The following is an 8,262-nucleotide window of genomic DNA, read 5'->3' as shown; positions in this document are numbered from 1 at the left end:
TTGGAATTCGAAGATTCGATTTCCAAAACTAAAAAAGGTAACGTTTTCAAGACAGTTCACAACCTAAACAAAGGTGGTATCAAAAGACGCGGGTCGAGATCCGTTTTTAGAATCTGAAAGTTGTATAGAATCGACGGGATGGCCTAGAAGGTTTCAGGTGGTCATACTAAATCGCTCCCGGGGAGGGTCCTTATCGCTACAACCAAAGCAACATTATTTACTCTCTGCTTTTCATTCATACGTATGTGTATTTTTAAATAATAAAAAAAAATGTTATATTATTCTAATGTTGTTGTTGTTGTAGCGATTAGGTTACTCCCCGAAGGCTTTGGGGAGTGTTATCGATGTGATGGTCCTTTGTCGGATACAGATCCGATACGCTCCGGTAACACAGCACCATTAAGGTGCTGGCCCGACCATCTCGGGAACGATTTATATGGCCACATTGAACCTTCAGGCCATCCCTCCCTCCCCACCCCCAAGTTCCATGAGGAGCTTGGGGTCGCCAGAGCCTCGTCTGTTAGTGAAACGGGATTCGCCGCTCGAAGGTGAGGTTGACAATTGGGTTGGAGAAGCTATATATTGCGCTACACAACCCCTTGAATCCCATATTATTCTAATATATATCATCTCTGCCGGGGTGCGATTCAGCTCAGGATATGCCAAACCAACAAGAAACCTACAATTAAATGCAGATTCACGTGTCATTTGCCAAGGATTTACCGGTAAACAAGGTACTTTCCACAACCAACATGCTTTGGAATACGGTACAAAATTGGTTGGATGTATTTTCCCAAAAAAGGGTGGAACTACGCATCTTGGTTTGCCAGTATTTGCTTCGGTAATTTATATTGATTTGTATTGATTAAAAATTGCAATAGTAGATAATGTAATGTGAATTAAAATTGAATAGGTAGCCGAAGCAAAAAATGCAACTGATCCGCATGCCACTGTTGTTTATGTGCCGACACCGGGAGCTGCTGCTACTATCATAGCAGTATTATTAGCACGACATTTCTTTGATTGGTTGCATAATCGAAATTGTGCCCTAACATGATATGGTTCGTGTTAAGCACGCTATGTTAAAGCAAAATAAATCTCGTCTAGTCAGGCTCGATTGTCCAGGTACATCGCACCAGAAAGGGTAAGTTAATTGCCTACCATATTAAATATATAAACAACATGTATGAATTTGTTAGTGATAATTTGTCATGCTTTTGTTGATAATCAACTGAAGAAGGCAAATACCAAAGAGTTCGAAGTTCATGTAAATATCAATTGATTTCTTTAAATAGCGTTTGGAGAACAAAACCCATATGTATGTATGCATACAACTGCATAGAAAGGGAGGGATTAATTAATTATGATCAGTAGATTTATAGGATTTTTATTATTTTCGCTGCGTCGCCGTTGCCATTACATTGCGTTAAGAGAGGACATTAACACCTTACCTACAACCAGTTAAAATTTTAGTAAATTTTGCTCTTTTCATTACTGATTCAAAACGTGGGAAGTTATATATGTAGCATTCCATGGAGAATGGTAAATTTTAGCAGACTTTCGCATTGCGGTCATTATTAATATTCAATCCCTAGAAGGTTCAATGTAGTCATATCAATAGGTCCGGCGATGGTCGGGTTAGTACCTCAATGGTGCTTGTTACCGGAACGTAGATAGATAATTTATTGAGGATTGCACAGTGATATGCACATCTCCTTCACAGCACTTCATCGTAGCCGACTTCTTTGATGAACCCTAGCAGAGTTCTTGGCTTGAGGGATTAAATGTGGGAATGCACTGGCCATGGTGAGCCCATAAACTTAGCCCTACGTTTTGAGATTGCTTCGTATTCTTGGAGGATATGGTCCGCCGTCTGCTGATCGACCACAAAATCGGCGTGTGTTATTCGATAGTATGCCCACTTTCTGCATACAGCTGCTCAGTCTATAATGTCCTGTAAGAAAGCTCTTGGGATTCTTCGGTTATCTTTCGATAGGTCTATTATTGCCCTGTAGCGACTTGTGCTATAACTTCCTAACAGTAACTTAGATTGTCTCAAAGCTGGCGTATTGCTCCAGTGTTCTTCTCTCTTTTCCCCCCTTCTCCTAATAAATGCCCCTGTGAGCCAACTGACAGGAACGGCTCGGGATCGATGGGTCATGCAGTTCCTGCCTCTCTTTCCGGGTTGTCCGCCTGCTCTTGTTGTAGCAGTGCTTCGCCCCATCCAATAGGTGCGACAGATCACAAATTGTTATCAATGTCCTCTAACGGGAGTCCAAGGAAACAGAAAGTTTCAACAGGGGTGGACCATAATGAGAGGAGTGTTAGAGGCGTTGATTCCACAATACAGCTAAAGAGATGGTTGATGTCATGTGGGGACACATTATAAGCAGGACATATGTTTTGTATGTCGGGGTTGATTCTGGATAGGTAAGAGTTTAACCTGTTGCAGTATCCAGATCGAAGTTGGGCTAGAGTGACTCCCGTTTCCTTAGGGAGAGTGCGTTCCTACTCTGCTAGTTTTTTTTCTTTGAGTACAGGATTCACCGAGCAATTCCTGGCATAGAGGTCCGACGCCTGTTTGTGGAGTTCACTCAGGACCTGCTTGTATTTTTCAGCTTCATGCGGCTGTGTTCTCAGGTGCCGTATTTTCTCATAATGTAATGAGGGCGTGAACAACAAGAAGCCACAAAAGATTTGTAAAAGTTACGAGGACGTCGGGTTTTGGGATCAAGCCCACAGCAACCTGTCCGATGCAACCATCCCTTGCACGTGACACACTGACAAGAGTATGACCGTCCTAAAAAGATTATTTTCCGGCAAACGCAGCAAAACCATGTCTCATATACACGGATAAATAAACGGCAATAATGGGTGTGTGTGCAAAATGCAATTCCACAATAAGAGGGGAAAGTGGAATAGCATGTGAAGGAGTGTGTGGGAAAGTGTACCATGAAAGCCTACAATGCTCAGGAGTAGATAAATATAGCGCAAAAATTATTGGTGAAAAAAACAACATGATACGATTTATGTGTGACGAATGTATAACATACATACAAAACGTCGACCTGGTGCTACAAGATATGCAGATGAGTGTAAAAAAAAATAACTCTATATTAAATGAATACAAGAGCGAATTCGAAGAAACTATGAAAAAAAGTCAAAATGAGATAAAGTCATTATTGGAAGCAGTTGAAACGCGGTATACACAGCGTGTTGCAATGATGGAAAAATCTCAGAAATTATTTGAAAAAAAAATTGGAGAAGTAAAAAACTTATATGAAATGGTTGAAGAAGTAAAAAACAAAACTGAAACAATCGGCAAAGACAACGAAAAGGTGCATAGTGAAATTAAAAATCTGAACAACAACACTAATGAAATACAAATGTCATATGCAGAAACTATTAAAAACAATATAAAGAAAAAGGCATTGCCAGAGTTAAAAAACGATGTTGCAATAATTGTGAAACCCAAAGTGAAGCAAGCGGTTGAAAAAACCAAAATAGACCTGAACAGCAAAGTTGATCCCAAAGATTTGAATATTTCGAAAATTGTATCAAAAAATAATGGTGTAATGGTGATTCATAGTCAAAATAATGATGAACGCAAAAAAATCAAAGATGCCATTGAAAAAAACATTGGCAAGGAATATGAAATAAAAGTGCCAAATTCAATTCGCTCAAGCTTTTTAATTACAGGAATGAATTTTAAATACGAAAACAGCGATTTAATAGAATCAATAAAGAAGCAAAATATTAACCTGATCCAAGGCTCATTAAAAGTATTGAAGCAGTTTGAAAGAAATCGAGGCAACATAAAGGTGTATACTGCAATCATCGAAATAGATAAAGAGGATTTTACAAAGGTTCTTGCCGCAGAGCGAATAAATATCGGGTGGGATAGATGTAAAGTCTTCGATGCTATTAGTGTACTAATGTGCTACAAATGCAAAGGATTTAATCATAAATCAGCCGACTGTAAAAACGAAGAAGCTTGCCACAAATGCCACGGAAAACACAACGATAAATCATGTGAAGAAAATCCAATTAACAAGTGTCTAAATTGCATAAAAGCGAACACAAACTTAAACCTAGCTTTAGACATAAATCATGATACATTTGACAGGAACTGTCACTGCTACAATAATAAACTAGAGATAAAAAAACAAAAATTAGGATATTAGCAACTAAATGAAGATGCAGAAAGCTCACAAAAAATATATAATGACAAATTCAAGAAACCCAAAAATAAACTAAAATGTATATATCTTAACAGAAATAGTATCACAGCTAACAAAAATGAAGTTGAAATAATGATCGAGGAAGAAAATCCAGATATTGTACTTTGTGCAGAAGCACATACTACGGAGGATGTATATGACTCGGAACTGGAGATTGCTGGGTTCAATCATATTAGATGCGACTCGCATAGTCGTCACACCGGTGGTGTCTTAACCTATATTCATAAGAAAATTGATTTCAAAGTTATATTCAATAGGAGCATAGGTAATAATATATGGTGTATTGTGTTTGAAACAATACGATGTATAACTAAGTGGAGGGTTTGTGCGTTATATCACTCACCAAACACCAGTGATGCCGAATTCATAAGACATATTAATGAGATGATGGAAGATTGCTTTTCTGAAAGCGGCAACAATATCGTTATTGGCGACTTTAATATAAATGTCAATACACACACAACATACTCGAGACAGCTAATTAGGACATTCGAATCACTAGCAATGTATCAATTAATTAATTTTAATACAAGAATAACAGAAACAACGCAAACGAGAATAGATCTACTCTTTAGTAACAAAACTGAAGTTGAAGTATCGAATTTGGATTCGCATAAAATATCGGATCATGAAACTATTTCATTCAAACTACCAATTCAAAAGAAGTACCAAATGAGAATCTTTGAAAACCGCGGGTGTTGGAATAACTATGCAAAAGACCACTTAGTAAATCTCCTTAGAACTTACAACTTAGCTGAACTAAACAACTGCGAAGTGAGCCTAAAGGTCCAAAGAATAAACAACATCCTTATTGACGTAATGGCCACTTTAACATATAAAAAGCGAGTTCAAGTTAAATTGATTAATAAATGGTACGACCATGAACTAACAGAGTTGAATAAGCTGAAGTATGAACAATTTAAAATAGCAGAGAGAACCAATATTTGGGATAACTATATTACAATAAAACGATATTACAAAAAAGCAGTTAAAATAAAAAAGAAAACATTTATGGAAAACAAAATCTCAAGAAATACTAATAACCAAAAGTTAATGTGGAAATGTCTAAAAGACGCCATAAATTTGAGTAGTGAGGTAGCACAAATTCAAAAAATTTCTATAAATGGTGCTCTTATTGAAGATGATTATGAAATAGCAACTGAATTAAACCGTTACTTTAATGAGAGCGTAATCGGAATCAGAGATAGCATTGAAATCTTCGAAGCAGGTGGAAATCAAATGGAGATAAGCAGAAGCGTGTTTAAATTGAAGGAAATAGATGTTGAAGAAATTATGAGAGTTACAACGAAATTAAAAAACAAGTACGGAGGAAAAAAATTAGTAACGGAAGGTGTATTAAAAGACAGCATGGAGTACTTAGGATATACCTACACATGTGTAATTAATGAAAGTTTCCAATTTGGTGTATTTCCAGACTGCTGGAAGACCTCAGTAATTGTACCTGTGGAAAAAGTAAAGGGAACAATTAAACCAGAGGAGATACGACCCATAAATACCTTACCTAGCGATGAGAAAATAATAGAAACTGTAGTTAAGAACCAATTGCTGGATTACTTAAATAAAAACGAAATTATTATAAAGGAGCAGTCGGGGTTTAGATCAAAACACTCGTGTGAAACTACACTTAACCTGGTAATTGCAGAATGGAAAGAAAGTAGAACGAAGAAACAATTTACAATTTCAGTTTTCCTCGACCTAAAAAGAGCTTTCGAAACAGTAGACAGAGATATTCTTATAAGAAAACTGTATAAAATTGGCATAAGAAACATAGCGCTTAACTGGTTCAAAAGTTACCTTAGTGGAAGAAAACAGAAAACTGTAATAAGAAATAAGATTTCCCCCGAAGTGGACATTGAAATAGGATTGCCACAGGGATCGGTGCTTGCAGCAATTCTTTTTATAATTTACATAAATGATATTAAAAACTGTATCAAATACTGCAAAATAAGATTATTCGCTGATGATGCACTTTTGACTATAAGCGGTAACACAATTGATGAGGCAGCCTCAAAAATACAATCGGACCTACAGGCAATATATAAGTGGTTGTGCCAAAATATGCTTAAAATAAACATAGAAAAGACAAAATGGATGATAATGGGGTCTAGAGTGACTCAAGATGATGTATCGCTAAAAATAGCAAATACCCCTATAGAAAGAGTAACCCGAATAAAATACCTGGGAATAATTATAGATGACAAATTAAAATTTGATGAACATCTTCAATACATCGAAGGGAAAATTTCCAAAAAAATAGGGTTCATGTTTCGTTCATGCAGGCATATTAGTATGCAATACAAAATAATGGTCTATAGATCCATTATCGAGCCGCATTTTATTTACTGTCCTACAATCCTATTCGCATTAGCTGATTCGCAAAAATCCAGGCTACAAATTAAACAAAACAAAGTTATGCGTTTCATATTAAGAAAACGGTATGATACCCCAATTAAGGATTTACTAGACAGCTTAAACTGGCTTAGTGTAAAACAGAACATCACTTACTACACATTGAAGTTTATACACAACATAAAGTTGGGAAACTTGCCGAATTACCTAAGTGAACGTGTCAGACTAAACAGAGAGGTCCATAGCTATCAAACAAGACACAATAACAACTTTTACTTGCCGGTAGTGAGATCTGAATTCGATAAAAAAAGTATATACTACGAAGGAATTAGAGAATATAATGATCTGCCAATTTATATTAAAAACTGTAATAATACCAAAAAATTCAGAAAGTTATAATACAGCTACTGTAAAGCGCTACCTGTAAAGTAGTTAAATTTATTTAGTAAATAATTTTATAGATTATTATATAGTTGAAGTCAAAGAAATTCAATGAATTGAAACAAATATGTAAACATTAAAAATACTTTGTACCTTATTAAATTATATAGATCTTCAAGATCGTAAATAAATAAATAAATAAATAAATTAAAATAACCGTGGTCAGGAGAAGGACACGGATTGGGTTCGATACCTTCCCGGAGGAGGAGAGTATGGCACAGACCCGCTGCATGGATCTGCTGGGAGGATGATAATTTGTGGGAGGAACGCAACAAACTAAACACTAGAGTCCGCCTGCTCATTACCCTGTGCTCCCCTGTGGCCTGGTACCCAGTGCAACAGTACTACGTTGTGCACCCAAGGACCAGTGCTGACTTTATTTCGAACGCCACAATTGCCTTTAGTGGGGCCTGACTGTCTGACTGAGTATGGCAATTGTTTCATTGGAGTATCAGCGCTGAAGGTTCAGCTTAGCGCACCAACATATGGCGAATACTTCCGCTTGAAAGCTGCTAGTATGTGCTTTTAGAGGTACTGATATTTTGGCTCTGGGTCCGGAGACTCTGGCTTCAATCCCCTCTGGCGTCTTCGAACCAGGGCCGTAGAGAGAAAATCCGGGCCCGGGATTAAAAAAATTTACGGGCCCCCTATAAAAAATCCACTAATACATTTGATTAACGTGAATTAATGACGTTTCATTCATAAATCATTATTGATGGATTACATCAAAAAAATGTTTGCCACATCAACTAAATGATTTTTGGCTAAGAGCTGACAATAAAATTAACATAGAATATTTACTATTTGTGTTATTTTATTGTAACGTAGAAATAAAATTCTCTTTTAACAGCCACATATTATTTCAAATAATCTTTTCTAGTTATTTGGTAACATTTCCATACATTTCTGATAAATTTAATGATGATTATAAATTTTAATTATTCAATATAGAATGTTCGGATATCAAAGAGTGGCTTTACTTGCTTTTTTCGCTGCAAAATTTTTTATAATAATATCAAAATTTAACTGTCTTGCCAAAACGGATGCAACACAAAGCGTGGCAAGTCCTAAAACTCGCTCTTTAGATGAACACGATCTATGAAAGTATTTCATTCTTGAAAGGACGCTGAAGGAACGTTCTGCACTAAAATTGTATACATATTTTGAAAATAGACGGTATTTAGCAATACCAATGGTGACAGACCTTTAT

The 8,262-nt window shown here is 36.4% G+C and overlaps 1 long non-coding RNA gene across 1 annotated transcript; it reads left to right on the top strand.

Moving 5' to 3' along the window:
- The first annotated feature begins 113 nt into the window (after window positions 1-113).
- On the top strand, window positions 114-967 carry LOC137246590 (uncharacterized). The gene is made up of 3 exons (XR_010951582.1): window positions 114-241; window positions 652-841; window positions 914-967. It is a non-coding gene; the product is annotated as an uncharacterized lncRNA (long non-coding RNA).
- The last annotated feature ends 7,295 nt before the right edge of the window (window positions 968-8,262 follow it).

Source organism: Eurosta solidaginis, chromosome 3 (genome assembly GCF_040869045.1).
Source record: "Eurosta solidaginis isolate ZX-2024a chromosome 3, ASM4086904v1, whole genome shotgun sequence".
Taxonomy (NCBI): domain Eukaryota; kingdom Metazoa; phylum Arthropoda; class Insecta; order Diptera; family Tephritidae; genus Eurosta; species Eurosta solidaginis.
Note: the sequence above shows the minus strand (reverse complement) of the source record. Positions and strands in the feature narration are given on the sequence as shown.